The sequence below is a fragment of the Antechinus flavipes genome, chromosome 3 (assembly GCF_016432865.1).
Source record: "Antechinus flavipes isolate AdamAnt ecotype Samford, QLD, Australia chromosome 3, AdamAnt_v2, whole genome shotgun sequence".
Classification (NCBI taxonomy): Eukaryota; Metazoa; Chordata; class Mammalia; order Dasyuromorphia; family Dasyuridae; genus Antechinus; species Antechinus flavipes.
The window spans coordinates 194,095,783-194,120,131 of record NC_067400.1 but is presented as its reverse complement, the minus strand read 5'-3'; the positions used below and the strand labels follow the sequence as shown (position 1 = coordinate 194,120,131).

The 24,349-nt window shown below is 35.1% G+C and overlaps 1 long non-coding RNA gene across 1 annotated transcript; it reads right to left on the bottom strand.

Annotated features, from left to right (window-relative positions):
* On the bottom strand, nt 1-23,354 carry LOC127553573 (uncharacterized). Its single transcript, XR_007951777.1, has 4 exons — nt 23,191-23,354; nt 9,923-10,015; nt 6,775-6,996; nt 1-108 (listed from the first exon to the last, which is right to left on the bottom strand). It is a non-coding gene; the product is annotated as an uncharacterized LOC127553573 (long non-coding RNA).
* Between the last annotated feature and the right edge of the window lie 995 nt (nt 23,355-24,349).

The following is a 24,349-nucleotide window of genomic DNA, read 5'->3' as shown; positions in this document are numbered from 1 at the left end:
CCAATAGGAATTCCAAGAACAGGAAACAAGAGTATTCTAGATGCTCCAAGGATCAGGAACCAAGAGCAGTTCAATTCCAAGTGGTGATGATGGTGGTAACAAGCTTCCCTATTACGGGATAATGTATAATGGATTAATACATTTTTTTATAAAAATAAAACAACCAAGAAAAAAATCAGTCTGTGCAAAATATAAATGTGTTTTATGAATAGATTATGCCCTAAGATGCAGAGAAAAAAATAGAAATGCTTCCTCAGAAAGCTAGGACTGAGCCTTTATTTGTGGTCTTATTTGCAGTTCCCTAACTACTCTTGACCTCTGTTCACACGTTTTTAAACTACCGGTTTTAGTTTTCCTTTTTACTTCTAGTCAGAATTGCCTCATTCATCTGGAAGGGCCTAGATAGTACAGATTCATAAATAACATTATTTAACAGGACCTGCTGGTACATAAAACAATAATAACTTGCATTTATGTATAGCATTTTAAGATTTGCAAAATACTTTTTTCTCACAACAGAGGTTGTGTGAAGTTTTACATATGATGAAACAGTGCCTAAAGGATTAAGGGATATGCCTATCCACAATCATATGGATAATGCTTTGAGAAAGTGTATGAATCAGCTTTCTAATCTCTATAATTTTCCATGTTTTTTTTTTCTCATAGTACACAAATAGCTATGCTTATATCAAAATCTTTAATTTCCTATTGGACCATATTGTTTTCTCCAAAAAGATCATTCAATTCAAGATGATATATATCTTTGAAAAGCACTAAATGCTTGAATTTTTTAAAATTCAAATTTAGTTTTTATTCCTCTGGAAGGCATAAAACCTTAGACCTAGAAGGTCTCAGATGTGGGACTATCTCTTATTAATATTTGAATACCCTATAATTCCCAGCATAGAACCTTAAGTATTTATTAAACAAAAAAAGAAGTTAATAAATGGTTTTTAGCCAGAAAAGAGTACATATGTAGAATCTTATAAGAGCTTTCTGTTGAATATTGGAATGAATATAAGAGAATGGAGAAAACCAGCAATGTTTCATGCCAAAATTTCCTCTCCCTTGTAGGGAATGGAATCCATATAAACAGTTTATTTTTTCTTAAATCGAATAAATATAAAATTAGAATGTGAGACAACAACCCAGTAGAAAATTTTCTTTTTCTTTGTCCTAATCTAGAAAATATCCTATTTGTTACTATAATACATACAACCATAGCAGTCACTGTCCATTGTAAAAGTTGTATACTACATTATAAGATTATCTATCCAGAATTCTAGTATCCTAGTATTGTAGATTTGGAGCTGAAAGGAGTCAAAACCTCTTTATTATATAAATAAGAAAATAGACCCCAAAAAGTGAAGTGACTTGCCCAAAGTCTCACCAATTATAAATGACCAAGAATAGATGTAAATTTACAGCGTCTACATAATACCCAATAAATTCCTTTTGTCAGAGCCAAGGTTTTTAGAGAACCCAGCTTCCTTCTTCTTTCTTCAGCTTCTGGTGATTCCAATTCCCATTACATTTAGGACCATCTTCAGTCATCTTCTATATCTGGCCACTGGACCTAGATGGTTCTAGAGGAGAAAGTGAGGCAGGTGACCTTGCACAGTCCTCCCTTACTTAAATCCAATTCACTTGCATGTCATGATGTCACCTCCATAATGTCATGGTCTTCTTTGAAAATGGAAGACAAACAACCACCTCTGTGAGTGGGAGTAGAAGCTGTTCTACTGGAGACTCAACTGAAACTGACTAGTTGGACAATACAGCTTTCTTTCTTTCCCTTTCGTTTCTTTTTCCTTCTTCCTTCCTTTTTTCCTTTCTTTCCTTCTTTCTTCCTTTTTCTTTTTTCTTTCTTCCTTTTCTTTTTCCTTCCTTTTTTCTTTCCTTTTCTCTGCTTCCTTCTGTTCACATAGGGTATCATCCTTTTATCTGTGGATGCTCTGCCCAAAGCAAAGTAAATTTTGATTGCTGAAAGTTCTCAAGATATTTTGGCATTTACTGACTAAATTTCTTTCTTTTTTTTTTTTCTTTTTTTTTAATCAGAATTTTTTTTACTATTTTCCCAGACATTTTGGCTTTTTTTTTTTAAGATAATACAAAATTGTTAATAGGCACACATTAAAATTAATATATAACATATAACACAAAGATTGTTAATAGGCACATATTAAAATTAACACATAATATATAACACAAAAGTGTTAATAGGGACATATTAAAATAAACATATATAACACAAAGGTTGCTAATAGGCATATTAATAAGGGCATTTGGGGTGGCACAGTGGCTAGAAGGCTGGATCTGGCATCAGGAAAACTCCATGTCCAGCCCTTGTTGTCCCCATTTGGCCTTTTCTTGGCAGAGATCTTCCCTAGTGGATCCAGTGGATCCATTGTTTCAGATAGTCGGAGATAAAATGACTTCTCCAGGGCTAGGCAGGATGTGAGGCTAGATTTGAATTCAGTTCTTCTTGACTCCAGGTCCTGTGCTCCATTTCTTTTTTTTTTTGTTGTGAGTGGATTGGGGAGGAGACATTTATTTGGTTACTCCAAATACAGGATTTGGGGGCACAGGAGTCAAGGGCATGTTACAGTGTGCCTGACCATGGGAAGCACAATGGCAAATGAAAAGAACATCGACTCTGAAGACAGAGGACTTGAGTCTACAGTGTATCCTTCAATTTCTCATCTTTGTTGAAGTAGTTGTAGGAGGAGTTGGGTTGAACTGTATTCTCTTACTTTACTATGTTGTCTAGTTTCTCCTTTTTCTACTTCTCTTGATTCCTGTTGTTGGAGATCAAAATTTTTGTTTAACTCTGGTTTTTTCCTTAGAAACAGATGGAATTCCTCTATTTCATTAAATGTCCATCTTCTTCCGTGGAAAAAAATACTCAGCTTAGCTGGGTAGTTTGTTCTTGGCTGCATTCCAAGTTCTTTTGCCTTTCGGAATATCTGATTCCAGGCCCTTCGATCCTTTAATGTTGAGGCAGCCAGATCTTGCGTGACCCTTATTGTGGCATCTCAGTATTTGAACTGTTTTTTCCTGGCTGCTTGTAAAATTTTTTCTTTAGTCTGGAAATTCTGAAGTTTGGCCACAATATTCCTCGGAGTCTTTATTTTAGGGTCTTTTTCAGAAGGTGTTCGATGAATTCTTTCAATGCCTATTTTCTCTTCCGGTTCTATTACTTCTGGGCAGTTCTCTTTGATGATTTCCTGTAAAATAGTATCTAGGCTCTTTTTTTCATCATAATTTTCTGGTAGTTTAATGATCCTCAGGTTATCTCTCCTAGATCTATTTTCCAGGTCTGTTGTTTTTCCAAGTAAATATTTGACATTTTTTTCCAATCTTTCATTTTTTTGGTTTTGCTTGACTGATTCTTGATGTCTCAATGAATCAGTCATTTCTATTTGTTCAGTTCTGACTTTTAGTGAGCTATTTTCTTCATTAGCTTTTTTTACTTCTTTTTGTATATGTCCAATTGAGTTGTTTTGCTCTATGGAATTTTTTTCCATTTCACTAATTTTTTTTTTTTTTTTTTTAGTGAGTTATTTTCTTTTTCCAATTTGTAAATTCTGTTTCCCTGCACTTCTTGGGAGTTTTTTATCTTTTCCAATTCACATTTTAGGAAGTTGTTGCTCTCTTGCATAGCTTCTCTTTCCTTTCCCCATTTTTCTTCTTGTTCTCTTTTAAGGTTTTTAATAGTCTCTTCTAGGAAAGCCTTTTGTATTGGAGACCAACAATTGTCTGGAGACTGTCTGCTATTAGTCTCTTCAGGGTTGAAAAGCTGTTCTTTTTCTGTATAGAAACTATCAATCGTTCTTTCGATTTTTTTTACTTATTTTGTTAAAGCCTGTAAGGTCTGCCTTCAGAACCAGGAGGTTACCAGCTTCCTCTGCAGAGCAGTGAAAGATATATGGACGGGTAGCTGTCCTGCCAACCGGCTACAAAAAGCATTGAGGTATTGGAGTGCTCTGGGAAAGTGTTCCCCACCCGGGAGTAACTCAGGCCTGCAGGGCCCAGCTGGGAAAGTGCCTTTCAAAGAACACCAGCTGTGTGAGATAACGACTGCCCTGCAGCGAGACACTTAGCAGTGAGAGTTTCACTGCCCCAAACCAAACCCTGCCCTGGGGCTGTGGGTATTAGCAGCTGAGCAGTGAGTGGATTTGAAGGGACCAGAAGTGTCTGCCCAGGAAGCACAGTCTGCTGGGGAGGTTCTATTGCCCCAGGCTGAGCCCCTCACTGTGCTGATTAGAGGCTGCCCAGGCTGTGCCCCCCTGCCATGCAAATTAGTAACTCCCCCCGCAAAAGCCCCGAACTGCAGGATGTGGCCACAGGGCTGCTGTAAAGTCTGCCTGAGTCACTTCCGGGTTTGAGGGGTTACAGCCAGATCTCGTTAGGTTCTGGCGTTTTTTAGAGAACCCTCTGTTTTAGGCTTTAATTTCTCTGCCTGTTTATTGCTTTTCAAGGCAGAGCAGTTTAACCTATAGCAGAGTCGTCTCTATAACTTCTCTAGCCACAGAGATCACCCCCGCCCCTGGTCTGCTCAGGACACTAGCCTTTCCCTGCCTGTGCTAGTCTGTTCCTGCCCCCTCAGGACAAACCTTTCCTGGCAAGCTTCCAGATTGACTTTGGCTGGTAAGTTGTAGTGCTTCTCATCTTCATGAATTTAAGCAGTGAAGAGCTATTTTTGAGGCTGGATTAAATAGTTGGTTATGAGGGGAATGAGAGGAGCTTGGAGAGTTATGTGTGCCTGCTCCGCCATCTTGGCTCTGCCCCCAGAAGTCCCTAAATTTCTTTCTTAAGCACCATACCTTAAACTCTGATAACTTTGGTTTCCATTTATTATCCAACAAAGGATCCCAGACCAAACTCCAATTGGTCATTGTTTGAACCCTGATTGCCTCAGAGTGGATATAAAAAGCAGTTGTTTCCATTTTGGCCAAAAACGCTAAGGGTCTTCCCTTTTTTGACTAGGTAAAAGAGACCATTCTTTGCTTCAATTTTTATCTAGCCTTAATCACTGAATGGGTATTGCCTCTGTCAAACTGAGACCAGTTAAAGATCTTACTGTATCCAGGGCCATCTCCAGTTGTCCTGGTCTATATCTTATTAATGAACCCAGATGTTTCTTGAGAAAAAGGTGAGGCTGGTGATTTTGCACAGCTCTCCCTCACTTGAAGCCAATTCATTTGAATGTCCCAACACTATCTCCCTAATGTCATAGTCCTCTTCCAGCATGAAGGACAAATAACAGTGATTCCATCTGATTCCTAGGGTTTGTCCTTGTGTAGGTCAGACCATTATCTCTTTTGTTTCTTCTACTTCTGTCACACTAAGAAAATGTCAATCATATTTGCTCCTAGTGACTTCTATGGCGCGAACCTCTTACTCGTGTCATATTCATTCTAAAGGTCCATTCACCAACAAGAACTTCAAGAACAGAATAATAGGATAGTTAAATACAAATCAGGAAGCTAAATTGTTTTGGTTCTAGATCTTGATTAGTACAAACTTCCTTGATATCCTCCCCTACAACTCCTAACTAATGTGTGACATCCCAGGTAATCACACCTGCTTAGTCTGTGCAGTTTACAAGATTCCAAGCTGTGCTTTGCCAGGCATTTGTGTTTCTAAACAAACAAAGGACCCTATTATTATTGTTGTTATTATTATTATAAATAATAAGCAACTAAAAAAAATAGCCGGTAATCTCACACAATCATACTCTTTATCTTCTCTTGAGTGAAATGTTCCTGAGATGGAGAGATAACCAAATGCTCTTCTTTAGATATTTATTCAATGACTGAATTTTTTAAGTTGCTCACCCCAGATAAATTACCTGTGATCACTTTGGGAATACAATACAAAGGTTATTTAACCATATAGGGGCTGGATCAGAAAAGACCTTTTTTGAATATAGAATAGAAACAAGAGGCCAGTTACTAAGACCAAAAGAAATCAACAACAACAAAAACAACAACCAAACAAATCTCACTACCAATAAAATCCTGAAAAAGCGTGAAAAAATAATCTCTTGCTTGAGCCTATATTGCAGTTTGAATTCTATACTTTTGACTATGAAGCCAAGCAATGCTCATTGGAATTTCAACAATATATCATTTACCACCACAACTATCACCATGCCTTTACTACTATTCTCTTTTGACTCCTACTGCTATAGCTACTATTGCTGCTTCTAATTCTGCTACTGCTATTCCTACCACTTCTACTTCTACTACTCAATTACAACTATTACTACTATTTCTGCTACTATTACTATTGTTGCTCCTGTTGCTGCTATTAATATTAATACTACTGTCTTTTTTTTGGCTTTAGGCTTCCTAAAAAAATATATGCATACATTATCTCATTAGAAATTGACAATAACTTTGTCAATCAATCTTGACCACAAAAATCCCCAAAGTGATTACTTAGATATGGAGATAAATTAATCATCCTATCACTGAGGTTTAGATAGATGATAAACTATGCATAATTTCTAATTCTAGGAGATATTTGCCTGTATCCTTCAATGATTTCATCCTAGTGATTCTATCCAAAGTTCTAGAGATCTTCCTTTGATTCCTTTAATAAACTAGAAATACAAATGTAGAATTCTGTTCTATTCTGATTCATTAATAAACTTTCTTCCTTATTTTAGTCATACAAGTCACTAACTTTGAATTTCACCCTACTTTTTATGCAAAAATCATTATCTATCATTTGTCACCATTTACTATATATTATAGGTCAACCTACCATTCTTCTCTGGTCCTTAGGATTACTTGTCCTTAGGATTACTTGTAATTTTTATTCTTACAATTCACAGCCATTTAGTAAGAGACTATTGGTGTTAAAGAGATGGGCTTCTGTGGCACTGAGCTTTGGTGATCATTGAAAATGCAGAGCAATTTTCCAGATATGATCCTGACTGATTTCTTCTTTCTCAACTCTGAATCCATCATTTTCCATCTACAGCACCTGTCCAAAATAGACATAAATATGTTTATAAATAGACAGATAAACAGATAGATAACTAGATTAGATAGATAGACAGATGGACAGACAGATGGATGGACAAACAGATAGATGTACAGAAAGATAGATGGATAGATAGATAGAAAAATTAACTTGAATTAGTGAGTTTTTCCATTTCCAGTCTCCAGTGGTTCAGATATAAGACCTCCAGAAAGTACAATCAAATATATCAAGTAACTCATCTCCTAATTAGATCTAGCCCATGTATATGTCCAGAGCCTAGAAGAAACCAGGGTTGCCTGAATTGACAATATAAAAGTGAAACAGACCCAACTACCTGCAAAGAAATGCAATAGATATCCTACTTTTGCACCAGTATAATAGTGAACTGTGCTTCTGTAATTTTTTTTGGGGGGGGACGAAGTGGTATAGAATGAGGATCAATTTTTTTGTTGTTCTTGGAAAACTATTCTGGCTATTTTAAATGATTTCTGTTAAGTCTTTTAGACTGACTGTGACAATTCAGAAGACAATAATTATGTCTATGGATACTTAGCATTTTAAAATATGGTAGTCCCCCCTCAATTAACCCTTCATAGGTGGAGGAAGAAGTAAGAGGGGAAGAGGGAGTAATGCAATCAGAACCACCTATTAAGGCATCTCCTGTGAAGCAGAATATGACAAGATTAGAAAAGGCATTAATTAAAGCAAAAAATGAAGGAGAAGATATATCTGATTTTATAAATGCATAAGGGGTACATTAAGAAATGTAACCTAAACTAATCTCCTTGCTGCAAAATTAATGAAAAAGTGGGACAAAGGCACCGGTGAGATAAGTAGTAATGAAGATTGTTATAATACTTTTCTTTTGCACAAAACTTTATGGTTTTCAAAGCCCAAAATGTGACATTGTGGGACTCACTAGGTATTTTTGACAAGTTAATGGATTAAGAAGTTGAATTTCAGTCTTACTATATCAAAATATCTTGAAATCCACCAAATATATAATGAAAATTAAAGAAAATGATAATTCCTGATAAAAAATAAAAAATTGACTCACTAAATTAAGTTGTCCTCAATCATCTTTATTCCCTATCTCACCAAGCCATTATTTTTGAGTTTTGGCTAGAGTAACATACATTTTCTTTTCAATATTTCCTCCAAACAATTACTCAGTATGACACCTCTCCCCTACCATCTTCCCCTGCTTCTACATCTTAATGGAAGTGGTAACCCTGTATTCTCCAAATCTTGCAACAGAAAATATACTGATAATATTGTGTATTGTAAAGAGGCCTAGCAGCACAAATCCAATTACTATGTCATCTACTTCAAAGAAAAAAGGAGAGTTTTTTTCCCTTGATATACATGTTGCCTAGCATTCAGTAAGCATTTACTAAAAGTTTGTTGAATTGAAGTAGACACACAACGAAGCAAAAATTAGGACCACAAATGATATTTATTATTTATCATATTGTTCCAAAAAAGAAGGAATTTTAATTATGATTTTAGATAAGAAAACAATATAATTTGATATCAGAAATAAGAAATGGAAAATGCAGTATAGTTAAAGATACAAGATTAATGAAATAATATTATCATTAAGTACATACACACACATACAAATAGCACGTTTCATAGTATTTAAGAGAAAATTATCAAATTATAAAAAGCCATACTTTCATAATAATTAGGAAATTTCAATATATATTATTTATAATGATAATTTTTAAAGAGATAAACAAGAAAAATATAAATTTAGAAGGTTGTTGGAATAATTACAAAAAAGATTTTTAGAAATTTCTCTTTTTAGAATATGAAATAATTCACAAAAGCCATGTTGTAACACAAAAAATTACAAATATTTTTAAAAGGCAGAAAAGCTGATCATATAAATATATGATGTTTATATATGTATGTGTGTGTATTATATACATAAATGTGTATATATATGTGTGTTTATATATATGTATAATTAAATAACATGAGTAAACAAAGCCAAATGTCTATAATCCAGCTAAAATCTCTAAAATTTCTGAAAATATGCATAATAACAAAATGGAGGGGCATCTAGGTGATGCAGTGAATAGAGCACCAGCCCTGAAATCAGAAGGACCTGAGTTCAAATCTGACCTTAGACACTTAACACTTCCTAGCTGTGTGACCCTAAACAAGTCACTTAACACCAAATCCCTCAGGGAAAAAGAAAATAATAAAATAAGCATACATTTTAAAAGAAAAGAAGAAAATAGAGAAAATAGCCACCTCCCCAAAAAATTCTGAATAATTTTCAGGGAATAAACTGGAAAAAATAGAAATAATATAGTGACAAGCAATAAAAAGAGTTGTATTTTGTAAGATTAGCAAAGGTTATACACCAATAGCTAAAGTTTTTTTTTTAATTATATGCTAAGAAACCAAGAACTATGAGAAATGTATGATTTATGTGCAAAATATAAAAAACTCCAAATATCAAATAAGAAATAAAGATGGTTTTTAAAAATTCAACACTAGAAAAAGAGGGGGAGGGAGAGAAGAGGAAAAGAGATAGAAGGGGAGCAAAAGGGAGAAGAGAAGAAGGAAGGGGAAGGGAAAGGAGAGGATGAAGAGAGAAGGGGAGAGGAGGAAATGGGGGGAAAAGGAAGAAAAGAAAAGAAAAGGAGAAGAGAAAGAAAAGAAAAGGAGAAGGGAAAGAAAAAGAGAGGAGAGGGGAAAGGTAAGAAAAAGAAAAAGCAAAGATAATTCTTCTTTATAAAGCCAAGTTTGAATAACTCCACATCTTAGGCTAGTAAAAAGGAATAAAGAATATAAAAGTTCTAACATTGTTAGTTGGCTCAGTAAAAGGTCTTCAAAGAGTTCACCCAGGTATGGAAATCCAAAATTTTATCTGACCTCATCCACTGAAGCCATTGTCCCATTTAAATTTTACCTGCAACCACTTTAGATTCCTGATAGAAAAGGTCCAACCACAGCCCTTCACAGCTACCTCCTACATAGTTCTGTCCATCATCTTTTCCATCATCTGTTGAATGAAAATAAAGAAAATCACATAACCTCAACTGTTCTGAGTAAGCCCAATACAAACATTTATTATACAACCTCAACTGGGTTTTCAATGCTATTAAGCAATCCAACTCTATTATTGGGCCTTTGTTTTTGAAGAGGACCAACGACATCACGATGTTGTGGTCCAAGTACAGTGTGTTTGACTGTGGCTGATCAGTGCAATGTGACTTCAGAAGGCTCAAGAAGTCCTTTAGAACTGGGATAGAGATGTCTCTTGATTTTACAACTCACATTTCCTTTGTGCTACTGTGATTCCTTCTTTGATGCCAGGATCTCCCATGTCTCACAATTAATACTAAAGTTTTCAGAGACCTTGGCAGTGTCCTGCTACTGCTTCTTCTGACCACCATGTGAGCACTTGCTTTGTGTAAGTTCTCTGTAAAATAATTTTTTTAGGTTACATGCAATTAATATCTGGGTTACAGTATAGCCAGCCCTTTGGAGTTGCTTTCTTTGAAATAGAGTTTGGATACTTGGCAGCTCAGCTTGACAGAAAATCTCTCCCACACTTTCTTTCAGAGCCTCCCAAATGCTGAACTGCCTCTAGCAATGTATATAACAATGTCATCATCTGTGTGGACATTCCTGATAAATATAGTGCCAAGGTAAGTGGAATTATCTACAGTATTCACAATTTCCCCATTTATCTATGGTTCCACATTATGGAAGGTGTGGTACTAGCTGGTGGAAGACCTCTGTTTTCTTGGTATTGATTGTTAAGCCAAAATTAGCACAAGTGGTAGAGAATTAAACCATATTCAGTTGCATCTCAGCACCAGAGGCTACACTGAATGCAAAATTATTTGTAAACAAAAAGTCATATATCAACTCTCCCTCCATTTTGGTCTTAGCTTGCAGCCTTTATCAAGTTAAACTACAGTGTAGTAGCTAACTTTGGTGCTGTTTTCATCCTCACCAAAAACATCTGACAATATAGTGGAAAACATCATGCTAAAATGCATGAGAGTAAGTACACAGTCCTGCCTTACTTCACTGATGACTGGGAAAACATGGGATAATTGTCCTTCATCCAGAATTCATGCAAATATGCCATCATGAAACTGAAGTACATTATTTGTGAACGTCTCTAGAGAACCAAATTTTGCCTTGACTCCACAAGTCCTCATGACTGACAGTATCAAAAGCTTTGTTCAGATCAACGTATAAAGACCTCTATTCTGCTCCTGGCATTTCTCCTGGAGTTGTTAGGTCAGTAAATACCATGCTGACTATTCTGCAACCCTTTCTAAAGTTACATTGATTCTTAGATGACCATCTTCCAGATCACAGATCAATCTATTAAAGAAGTCTCTGGCAAGAACCTTGCCAGCAGTGACTAAGAGGAACCTCGTTCTATGATTGTCAGAGGATAGCTTCTTTCCTTTTTATTTATAAAGATAGACAATGAAGATATCCTCGATCTCTTGAGGGATAACTTTTCATATAATCCAGAGGATTTGTCAGTTTCTTTATGAGCAGTGAATCTTCTGCCTTGTAGAAATTTCTGCTGTACCTCCCTTATCAACTCACTCTCTCACTCTCCATGACAGAGCTTTCATAATTGTTTATCCCTCCCATGGCTTTTTCTCTGATTACTTTTCCAACAAAGAAACTTGTTTTACAAAAACAGAATTTACAAAAAGAAAAAAAGCCATTCATCATGAGATCTCTCTTCTCCCTTCCTCCTCTCTCCTGCCACTATTTCTTCTTTCATCCCTTTCTCACATGACAAAATGACCTTACTTCTTACTCCTCTACATCAAGTAATCCCATTATCCCATCTCTTTCAGCAGACTGCTCCTCTTGTCATTCCTTCTCTCTCACTTATTTGTAATCTCTTCCTCTCCACTGACTCATTCTGCATTGCCTATAAATGTGCTTATAGCTTACCCGTCTTGATAAAAACCTCCACTTGATTCTTCCTTTCTTGCTATTATACTTTATAGTCATCAGCCTTTTGTCACCAATTTCTCAAAAAAGATTATCTTCATCAGGTGCTCTTCACTTTCCCCTCACTTATTTCTTAAGCCCAGCCCAACTTTGGACTTTTATCTTTTCAGAGCAACTTCTCCCTCCACAGTTGCTAATGATTCCACAGTTGTCAAATCCAAAAGCATTTGATATTGCAGTTGTTTTCTTTTTTTATTTCAGAGATAATTAGTGTTAATTTCCCAGGGTCATAATTATTAAGTGTTTGAGGTGGGTTCTCCAGACTCCAGGGCTAGTTCTCTATTCACTGACCCACCTCTGTAGCCTTTGACTAATGTTCACTCTATGCTTTCAGGACATCATTCTTTCCTGGTTTTCCTCCCACAACTCTAACTGCTCTCTCTGTCTTCTTTACTTTCTTCAGATCATATCTTGTAACCCCAGATGTCCCTCAAGATTCTGTCCTGAAACCTCTTCTCAACAGTGTCCTGTTGACTTTTCCACAAATAAGACATTCCATCTCAGATCTGGGCATTCTCTCAGGCTGTCACTTCATATCTGAAATCATCTTTCTCTTCCACTCCAACTACTAACATCCCTGATTTCCCTAAAATTCCAACTGAAATACCCTCTTATACAAACTTTTCCTATCCCCTCTTAATTCTAATGCCATCTCCTTATTTCCTGTTCTTTCTGTTTATCATAGTTTATTTTGTATATATTTGCTTATATGTTGTCTCCTCCATTAGACTGTAAGCACCTTGAGAGTAGAGATTAATTTTGCTTCTTTTTATCCTAGAGCTTAGCATAGAGCCTGGTTGATAAATGCTTATTGATGGTTGAATTGGTCCTTTTCTGTCTGCTGTTAAATATTCAGTGCTTTTTAAATGCCTCATTTCTTTCCAACATCAAATCTAAACTGAGGGTGTTTACCTTAGAACCACACCTTAAATAACTCTTTTACTAAATAACAAAATAAATATTTCACCATCTACATTATCTATATTTCTAAAGAAACTGAAATGGACAAAAGACTGGCCCCCTCATCCCTGGGTCAAGGGGCCTCAGGCTTATAGGCAGATGTTGCTCAAACTAAATTAAGGGAAGTGTTATGTTCAGATTGGGCCCCATCCCCTGGTTCATGAGACCTTAGACAACATGCAAAACATGTTGACAGGTTCCATTGTGTGTTCACTCCCATCCAGACATTTCCCTATTGTAAACAAGAAAAATGTGTCAGTGATTTCCGAAATCTGTAAACCCAAAGCTGTTCCAGGATGTAGTAAACACGTTTAAAAGTGTACCTCGCTAGGTTTGGTACTGATCTCTTCTAGCCTGTCTAGTGGAGGTCAGTCCTGGACAACCAGCTATTAAAGGATGCTTTAAATTAAATAATCTAGTCTGAGCTGTCTATCTCATGTCTGTCCATTTGATTTGGAAGTTCCACCGAGATAAGCTTTTGGCTCAGCCTGACAGCCAGTCCCTCTCCCTGGAGGGCAAAAAAAAAAGTTATAGATCCTAGCGGGTGGCCACTGAGAGATGTTCCTCGGCCCCAGTTTCCAGAAAACTCTTTCTGCGGACCAGGAGAATGAGACTCAAGTTTTTGAATTCGGTTCAAAATTGGCACAGAGCATCCTAAAAGCCAGTTCTGGTTAATAAGATTTTGAGGGGCCCCTGCAACTGCCTAACTATCCTGCAGCCACCTGTCTGGTCTGGTGAGTACTCCTGTATCTATAGCAAGTGGGGTAAGCTGGACGCAGCGCTAAGCCCCTTGCTGACCTCCAGAGGAGGCTGTGTGATGGTCATGAGTGTCTAAATCTGGACACATCTGGTCTGATCTGATTCTGAGCACCTTTTGGGGGCACTCTTCTAGTTGTATGTGTTCTGTGTGATTTGTCTGTTTTGTTAATTTAAGAGCTCTGTTAAGAACAATGATTAAGAAATTTGGGAATTGGTTATTTGAAAATTTGCTTGTGATTTTCAACTTTTTAATCTGTTGTACTAATTTGTGAGTAAATAGAACATGGCCATTTTAAACTGACAGGAAAGTTTTTTTTTTTTCCCCTTAAAGCATTTTTCAGAGCCTGCTAAAGTAGAGGCAATAAAACCTCATCTGATTGAAACTCAGGAAGAAAAAAAATTGATTAGGAATATTGGGATGATTCTGAAATTATGGGAAATATAATTTTGCTGTTGCCTTTGCATATCAATACCTTTATTACCAAAAAAAAAGAAAAAGCAGCCTGATTTAGTTAAAGAGGAAGAGAAAGGGCAATACAATTCAAGCTCTGCCTGGACAGATAAGAGAGGTGCTAATTGTGGTCAGACAAACATTCAGGCAGGGAAAAAAAAAAAGGAAGAAGAAGAAGTTTGGTTTGATTCAGTTTAAATGTTAACATTGTAAGTTATGTTTTATGGAGTTTACCTAGCTATTCGTTATATTATGAATCTTAAAAGTTTAGAAAAGAACTGGAAAGAAGAATGCAGGTGATTTATGAAGGATTGGTTTGTAGGAACAATTAAAGGTTTGCATGATTTTAGAAAGTAAGAAAAAGGTTTTTAGCAGCAGGAAGAAGAGGTGGGAGAGAGAGAAACGGGAAGAGGATCTTTTGTCTTCAAAGATAAAGATTCGACTCACTGACTCCACCACTGCTTTCTGCAACTTTAGTTAAAGCTGTTGGAGACTGTTTGTATGTAGCATAAGAGAAGGAGAAAGTTGAGAAACTGATGGATTTGGGAAGAAACTTGATATTGGGAGAAAATAAATAAACTGATAGGCTAAATCTTGAGAAGGATTCCCATGTAAGAAATTGAGTGTGTAACCTGAGGAAATTTTTGTCCAGGAGTGCAGGAGGGAAGGGTGGCCACTTAGAATCCTCTCCTCTCCTCACCCCACTAAGTGTGTTCCAGCCATTTTTTTTTTTAAATCAAGTTACTGTCAGTGCAGCAAATTGATTTAAAGGGAAAGTCTTACTTTTAGGTTAATTGACTGAATACTTGTTTCTTGATACATAATGGTTTTCTTGTTTGAGGAATATGGTCATAAATGTGATCTATACTTTGGTAGGATTACTTCTAAAAGTTTAAAGAATCTTTCCGATTCTCTTATGAGGTATTTGGACATTCTGTATAAGTTTTAAATTGATTGTATTAGGTTATCCTGAGGTTATTTAAAGGATCTCTGAAAATAATAGTTTTTCTTTGTCCTTTTGAGAATGTTTCTGTTATGGACAATATGTAATTTGGGATATTTCTCTATGTATTGGGTATTTTAAAGGCAAACTGATTTGTATGTATAATGTTCATTTATGAAACATTTATTTGGATAATTGATTAAGTTGTGAACTTGTTGGGACAAATTTCTTACTGTTATCACTATAAGGTTATGGTAAATATTTGTTTAGGATTTACCAGAAATTTGATTAATGGAACCTGTTATTAGAGATAAAATTTCTTGGGCTTATAGTTAATTAGTTAATGCTTTATAGGAGTTTTAAAGCTCCACTCTCTGAGAGTTAGTGGGAAAATTTATTGGAATAAAACTGGGTTAAAGTTATTTTATCCAATATGTGCTGAAGGTTGAGTTTTGACTGCTTATGTTATGTTATAGTTAAGTTCTTGCAATTTTTCCTCCTATAATTGATTTCTATGGTCAGAGCAATGGTCAATAGGATTGTTAATCCAATTCAATTATGTCATACCTTGCTGTTTTCAGCCTGATTATATGTAATCATTGTATCCTAAATGCTTGGGCAAATAAATATTTAGCCTGGTCATCTGTCTGTTATTGCGTATTTGTGGGGAGGGTTTTAAGGTATCTAAATGATAAAAGGACAATTAACAATGGTCTGTGAGACCTAACTACTATTAAGACTTGAGACTACAGCTGGTGCCTGTCCTGTAAAGCAGTCATCTCTTCACATAGGAAGCTGCTGGCTCTTCACATTTTACAGCAGTCTTGTGGACCAGTCTTTTTATTTCAGACTGTTCTAACCTTTATTTCTTGGATTTGTGTCAAATCACGGATATTGACTTGCTTCTGGGATCTTGATCAGCTTTGATTGTCTGCATGGCACACCCACCCTCTGCATGGACTGAGAGCCACCGACCATGTTCACCAGGAGAAGCTTTCTCCTCTCTCACTTGATGGACTTATATGGGGGATTGTGGGAATGGTTGATGATTGACTGTTAAACCTTGACTGGGTAATCTATTATCATGTGTTTAAGATTTGGGATGGGATTGGTTAAAATTATGTAACTTGCTATTATGTTTGTGGGATTTTTAGGAAATGCTACTGTACTAGTCTGTTATGTACAGGAATTTTGATTCACTCGTGGGATTTATATGTGGAATGGTCATTTGATAATTCCTTTCCATGGAAAAAAAGGGAGGATGAGATAGAACATTGGGGAAACTGGCATATTTTTTTCTAAAAATACCTGAAAGAATAGAAATCCCTTATTCTGTCAGAATTGCCCTGGCAGACTCAGTTCTTGGGATTATTTTTTTTTAAGAAACAACCAGAAATCAGACACCTATCTTAAGACTGGCAGTCTCTCTGATCTGTTTTTCCAGTCCTGTAACCCCAGTTCATTAATCAGTATTTCAGCAATCTCAAAGGATCTTGTAGTTTGATATCAGGCATCTAAAAGTTTGAGGTTGGTCTGCCTTGATAGTCTAACTGTGCATAATCTGCTCTGTAATCTGATCCTTTCTGCAGCCGTCTGATCCTCTGGGCAGAGACAGATGAAGCAGGTTGCCCCTATGAATGGACCTTGAGCCCTTGAGCCCTGCTGCTCCTTTAGCAGAGACTGAGTTCAATGCACAAATGACTGCAGACCACCTAACTCACAGTGAACTGTCCATCTCAAACTGGATTCTCTGGCTGAGATGGACCTGACATGCTTGCAACAGGGAGCCTTTGTCCTGCTGTTAACTCCAGAGTTATCAGGGAGAGACTTGTCTTTGCATTTTTTTCTTTTCTAGTTTTATTTTGGTTTATTTGCTTCACAGAGATTCAGAAGAGAGAGTGTGTGGAATATTGTGCCATAGTCCTCTTTAATTATCCTGACTCAGTTTCCCTAAATTGTTCTGCCTTGGTTTCCTTAACTGTTCTGCCTCAATCCCTTCATTGCAAAACCCCCCTCTGGTTCATTAAGAATGAAGACCATTTGCTCTAAGGTTATAAATCGTTAGTGTGAGACTCAAGGGGGAGTTCAGACTTCCTGACTTCTATCAGAATGTCCAGTGTCTCCCACCACGCTGTCAGAAACAGATTGCTGTTCCCACTCTCAATGTTCTGTATCAATCAAACTCTCCAATTAATAGAATGTAGGGAGCTCTCTGATCTCTATCTTGCCTCAGTTTCTTCAGCATTACATTTGCCTTCTTAGTTCTCAGGTTGATGCAGACTCTAGAGGGTCTCATCACCCATTTAGAAAAATCAGTGGACTCCCTAGCGGAGGCTGTCAAGTCGGTCAGGGATTAGGGAATCGCTCGCCTCATTGTGTGAGCGGTTGGATGACCAGGAGGCCAGTTGTAAGGCTTCAATGAACTGGTATCAGTCACTCTAATTGCAGGACCAGTCCTCTTGTTCCTTCTCCTCCTCCTCATAGCTCCCTGCGTATGATTATTCCTCTGTGGCCTCGGATGAGGCCAAAACACTCTGAGAACTTATATAAATAGAAACAACAAAATGCTCAGTATTTTAAAATGAATTAAGAATTAAATAATTTTGGATCAGTGGAATAACTTACATACACAAGACACAATTTTCAATGACTATAGTTATATAATGTTTGTTAAAAACTCAAGCTTCTGATATAAAAATTCACTATTTTTTGGGAATTTTGGGAAAATTAGAAAATAGTATAGCATAAATTAGACACTGACCAGCATCCAATACCTTATACATACAATGGGTTCATGATTTAGACATGAAGAGTAACACTATTTTATTAGTATTAGTAAAGCAAGGTATAGTCTACCTGTCAGATTTTTGGAGAAGGGAGGAATTATTTATGGCCAAAGAAAAACTAGAGAACAATATAAAATGCAAAAGGGATAATTTTGATTGTATTAAATTGAAAGGTTTTTTTTTTTTCTACAAATAAACCCAATGCAGCCACGATTAGAAGGGAAGCAGGAAAGCTGGGGGAAAAATTTTTTTTTTATAAAGGCCTTCTAAAATATATAGATAACTGACTCAAGTTTATAAGATTACAAGTCATTATCCAACTGACAAACGGTTAAAGGATATAAACAGACAATTTTCAGATAAAGAAATTAAAGCCATTTCTAGTCATATGAAAAAAGCTCTAAATCACTATTGATTAGAGAAATGCAAATTAAGATAACTCTGAGGTACCACTTCACACTTCTCAGATTGGCTAAAATGACAATAAAAGAAAATAATAAATATGAGAAAACTAGAACACTAATGCATTGTTGGTGGAGTTATGAAATGATCCAAACATTCTGGAGAGCATTTTGGAGCAATTCCCAAAGAGTGATCAAGCTGTGCATACTTTTGATCCAACAGTTCCTTCACTGGGTCTGTATCCTAAAGAGATCATAAAAGATGGAAAAGGACCCACGTGCAAAAATGTTTGCAGCAGGTCTTTTTGTAGTGCCAAGGGACTGAAACTGAGTGGATGTCCATCAGATGGGAAATAGCTGAATAAGTTATGATATATCAATGATAAACAAGTTAATTTCAGTCTGGAAATATTTACATGAACTGATGCTGAATGAAGTGAGTAGAATCAGGAAAATATTGTACATAGTAACATTTTTTGGTGTATTGGTTTTCTATATTGTGATTTTTTCCCTTTTGATCTGATTTTTTTCTTGTATAATATAACAAATATGGAAATATTTTTTAAAGGATTGTATATATTTAACATATATCAGATTGTTTGCTTCCTTGGGAGGAGGAAGGTAAGGGAGGAAGAGAGAAAAAGTAGAAACACAATGTTTACAAAAAGGAATGTTGAAAACTATTTTTACATGTATTTTAAAAAATAAAATACTATTGGGAAATTAAATAATTAGAAAAAAATAATTATACACACCAGTATAATCTAAAAACAAAAAGAATGACTATACTACCTATATTAAAATATATTTATTGCTATTTCAACTTCTTTACTAAGCAGTTGTTTTATAAGCATTAATAACAGCAAAATTAATTTAGATGAACAAACTTCTAGAATCTCAAGGAAATAGGTGAGGGTGAGAAATAGTATTAAAGGAACCAGGTCATTACTGAATTTCTATATGATATGATATTATTTCTCAAAACTATTTAACAATGGACAAAAAAATAGAAAAATAGATCAGTGGAATGGAATAAATAAGCAAGTTATAGAAGCCCACAGTTACCTAGTTTAAGGTAATCCAAGAACATTAACTGTTATATAAAGGAGTCCTTATTTGAAAAGGACTCTGCAAGGATGGCAAAGTAGGTCAGTAAATTTCAAACTATCCATATTTTCCCCACAAACAGAACAAATTTGTGCTTCAGGGCAAATAGGTGAAAAATCAAGATGACTTGAACAGAACCGGGATCCTTATGGCACAACCCAAGAAGATCTATTTAAAAAAAAAAAGACTCCAGGCTGAGGATTAACCAGTATGAATTGCAAACACCTCCTGGCTATCAGGTTTTTGCCCCCCCCAAAAAAAAGTGGGGCACTTTATGGCTGGCTGGGTTTGACTGAAACCTCGACAAGAGGCTTTTACTTTTACTTCCCAGACAGCTTGAGGAGTCAGGATCTGAGCCCAAGAAGACTGAGGGAATCTTCACTGATTAACTGAGATATGTCCCTGTACTAGAAGGAAGCAGCACATTTGGTGAGTGCAGAAGTAGGGGGAGGGCAGGGATGCTACTGGCTGGGGACACTTGCAGGAGGGTGGAGCCAGGTCAGAAGTGAAGATAGAGAGCAACATTTAATTTTCCACTGTAATGACAGTTAAAAGCATAGTGGCCACACTATGATTACAAATGCTGACACTAATACCTATCATTAAAAAAAGAAAGAAAGAAAGAAAAAGAATTGTCAAGAAAGAAAGAATCCAACCATAAAAACTTATTGAAAATAAGTCTGGGAAGACTGTGTTTCATCTTAAACTGAAATAAAAAACAAAAACAAAAAAACAAAAAATTTCTGTCCCAAAAAGCAAGTTAAGTGGCTCCTTGCTCAGAGAAAAATGTATTAAAAAACTCAAAAAAAATGAATTTAAAAATCAAATGAGACATTGAGAAAAAATACAAGAAAAACAAGATTATGAAAAAATTAACCAACTAGAAAAAGATGTACAGAGTATTAAAGAAAAAAATTATTTAAAAAATTAGAATTGGGCAAAGGGAAGCCAGTGAAGCCATAAAAGACCAAGAAATAACAAAACAGAATATAAAGAATGAAAAAAATAGAACAGAATTTGAAAACATAAAAAAGAACAGATTTGGAAAACAGATCAAGAAGATAAAATATGAGAACAATTTGGCCTATCTGAAAATTGTAATTAAAAAAGGAACCTTTCTATAATAAAAATAACCTTTCTATAAGAAATAATCCAAGAAAATTATCCTGGAATTATAGTACATAAGGGGAAAGTAGGAAAAAAAAAAAAAAAAAAAAAAAGAAAGAAAGAAATCCATGGATCACCACATCAAAGAGATCCTTTGTAGAAAACACATAGGAATATTGTTGCCAAACTTTAAAACACCTTGATCAAAGAGAAATTTTGCAAGAAACAAACAAAAATTCAAATATGCTGAGTCTACAATTACATTTGTACAGGACTTTAATAGCAACCACAATGAAAGAGTGCAGGTTCTGGAATCATGTATTATCAGCAATTAAAAGAATAGGTTTGTGACCAAAAATATCATATCCAGCAAAATTATCCATAATATTGAATGAAAAAAATGAGCATTCAAAAAACTTGCAGATTTTCAAGACTTTCAACTAAACCCAAACTCAATAGAAAATTTAATATATGAGACAATATTCAATATTAATTTCAAGGAACCTAAGATGGACAAATTGTTTTAAGTCTTATGTGGAAATGCATACCTTATATTTAAGATTGACACCAGTAATTGGATAGCTCAAAAGAAAATTGGAGTAGAGTTGAGTATGATCTGACTCTAAAAAGCAAAACTGGGAAAAGGTAAAAATAATGTTATACAAATGAGGTACAGAGGAAGAATAGACACAGAGTCATTAAAGGGGAAAGGAGAGCATGTTAGTTCTGAAAACTTCTCATATCAGAAATGGGTTAAATAGGCAACATAACATGCCATGAGCATGAACAGCTTCCAAAATCTATAAAGAAATAAGGGGAAAGGAATGAGGGGAGGGAAGTGAATAAGGTAAGGTATAGAAAAATGTGCAGATTTATGGCAGTGGGGCAAGGTGTGTAGATTAATGGGCAAAGGATAAAGAGGGAAGAAAAGGGTTGGGGAAAAAATAAGGGAGAAATGCATGAATGGGGAGGGGAGATTAAGTAATAGACAAATTAAAGAGCAGAATTAAGTGAAAGAATCATCAAGGATAGGAAATAAGAGATACAGAAATATTATAACAAGGAGCAGAAACAGAATTTACTAGAAAAAAAAGTAGGGCTAGTAATCCTAGATCTTAGCCAAAGTCAAATTTAAAGATTCAATCAAGAGAGAAATCTACATTATATGCCAGCCAAATTAGTATTGTTTTTAGCATGTTTACAAACCAGTAAATGTATATATGCCTGAGTATATGTGGGTATATATGTATGTAGGTCTGTGTTTATGTGTGGATATATGTGTGTGTATAGACACATGTATGTGTGTGTGTGAATTTATGGGTGGGTGTGAATACACACACACACACACACACACACAACACACACACACACACACACACACACATATATATATATATATATATATATATATATATATATCCATATAATTATATCTGTTCTTAACTATAGTCTGCTAGGAGGAGGTGAGAAGGATGAAAGAGGAAAAAACAATAAAGCAAAAAGTGCTCAGTAGAGAACAAAAGAATAACCTATGAAGGAAGCAAAAAAAAGATGGACACTCATGAATATAATTTTTCTGTTATTATATATGCTTTCTTCAAATAGAAATTTGTCATTACATATTTTGAATTTTTCCTGGTGTTCTGCTGGGCACATTACAATGCTTTGTTTTGTTTTTTTATTTTCCTTTTCTTTCTTTCTTCTATTCTCTTTTTTCTCATTTTGTATTTAGTTCAATAATTTTTTTTTAAAAATCAAATAAATAATAGGTTTTTTTCTTTAACTCCCTTATTTTCCAAAATATTTGACTATAATGTTAAATACCTTTATAAATTGAGATACTGATGGAATGTTCTTATCTACAATGTGAAATTTTCTTTATCAAGATTAAGGAAAATAATAAATTTATTTTTCATTCCTTTAAATCAGGAAATGGGATAGGACTAGAAAACAAGGATTCATCCAGAAGAATACAGCCTAAATTACTCCCAGATGGACAAGAGCATAGGTGAAAATGTAACAGTAATGGTTATAGTTAATGAATCAATACTGTGCTTTCAAAAACATACATTATAAATAATTTTGTACTTTTAAGGGCTCAGATATACTACAAAAGACTCAGAAGATAAAAGTTTTTATCCTTGAGATTTTTACAATTTGGGAAGAGGAGGTGATAAAGTAACATGAAAATTTTAGACATCAAATATATTTTTAAAATTATTAAATATTGCCAATTGAATCAACATGTGATCAGAACCAAATGGAGAAGACCAGGAAATGGTACAAGGGGGAAAAGGTACTATCATATTTCTTCAAATAAAAGTCCTAAGTTTAGGATTTGGAAGGGATTATTTCCTTAAGAGGAAAGGAACTATTTCCCTGCATGGCAGAGAAGCTGAGCTTAGTCACTCTGATTTATATGAGGCCATGTATCTGGGAAGTCAAGCAAATACCTGTTTTCTACATATAATCATACCTGTTAACATTTGCATAGTGTTTTGTTTTGCTTTGCTACTTCCAAGTATTTGCCCCTGTATTATGTTCATATCATAGAAATGATAGAGATAGTGTAGGAATTACTCTATCCACTTTATAAATGAGCCAAATGACACACCTAGCAAAGTAAAGTCAACAGTCAGAACTAAAGACTGCTAACTAGAAACTTACCTTCCTTCTAGACTATGCTGTCTTTCAGGGGTCTTAATCTATCTGGGGATTAATCTTCCAGACAGAGGTGAGGGGCTACAGTCAGATTTTTGGATCTCTGAGAAGATAGGGATAAGGAAACATGTATATAAGACAGGCACATAATCACATTGGAAGGTTACAGTTGGTAGTTGGGTTCCATGACTGTTGGAACCTCAAGAATGTTGTGGATTTTTTTTTTCAGATGGAAAGCAGTAATAGCAGAAACAAAGCTACACTTTGATCTTACGTTGTCTTATTTCTAAGGCTACATGATTCTTATGTCCATTCATTCATTCAATAAGCATTTATTAAGTATCTTCTCTGTGCTAGAACTTTGAGGTGTATGACAAAGGTGAGAAGTTTGTATAATGAAAGATAACTAATTCCATATTTTTTATATGAAGGGGATACAGAATGATGGGAGAAAAGGAGGGTAGCTTTATTATTATTTGTTGGTGTTCATTTTCATCATGATATTAACATATGCTTTACAATTTGAAAAGGAATATGTGTGTATCCTTATAATGACCAGTGAGGTACATATTTTTGGCATTATTATTGTTATTTTTATAATTAACAAGATATAAAGTACTTTTAAGTTTTATTATAAAATCTGCCTTTATTTTGGTCTTAAAATTTTGTATGCTTTCTTCAAAGAAACAAGATATTAAAGGATCAAAACATTATCCTTGTCTGAAGTGTAAAGTTTTCATATATATATATATATATATATATATATATATATATCAAAGAAAATAGCTAATTTCTATTTGATTCTTTTAAACTGAGAAGAGGAAAAGGATTAGGAAGAAGGTAAAAATTCATCTGGAAAAATATGGACAAAATTATTCCCCAAATGGACAATTTCATGGGTGAAACTGCTTCAATAGCAAAAGAAATAGCATATAAAGGGAGTACCTTAGATAAGGAGTAGTTTTGAATGGATAAAAGAGTTTGCATTCTCTATGGCTCATTATATATATATATATATAATGTATATATATATATATATATATATATATATATACATTAGTCTCAGAAATACCTTCCAATCCATAATTCCTCCTTGATTCCTATTGTCATCACTGATGAAACCTAAAGTATTTTCACCCAGTTTGAAAACACCTTCTATAATTTT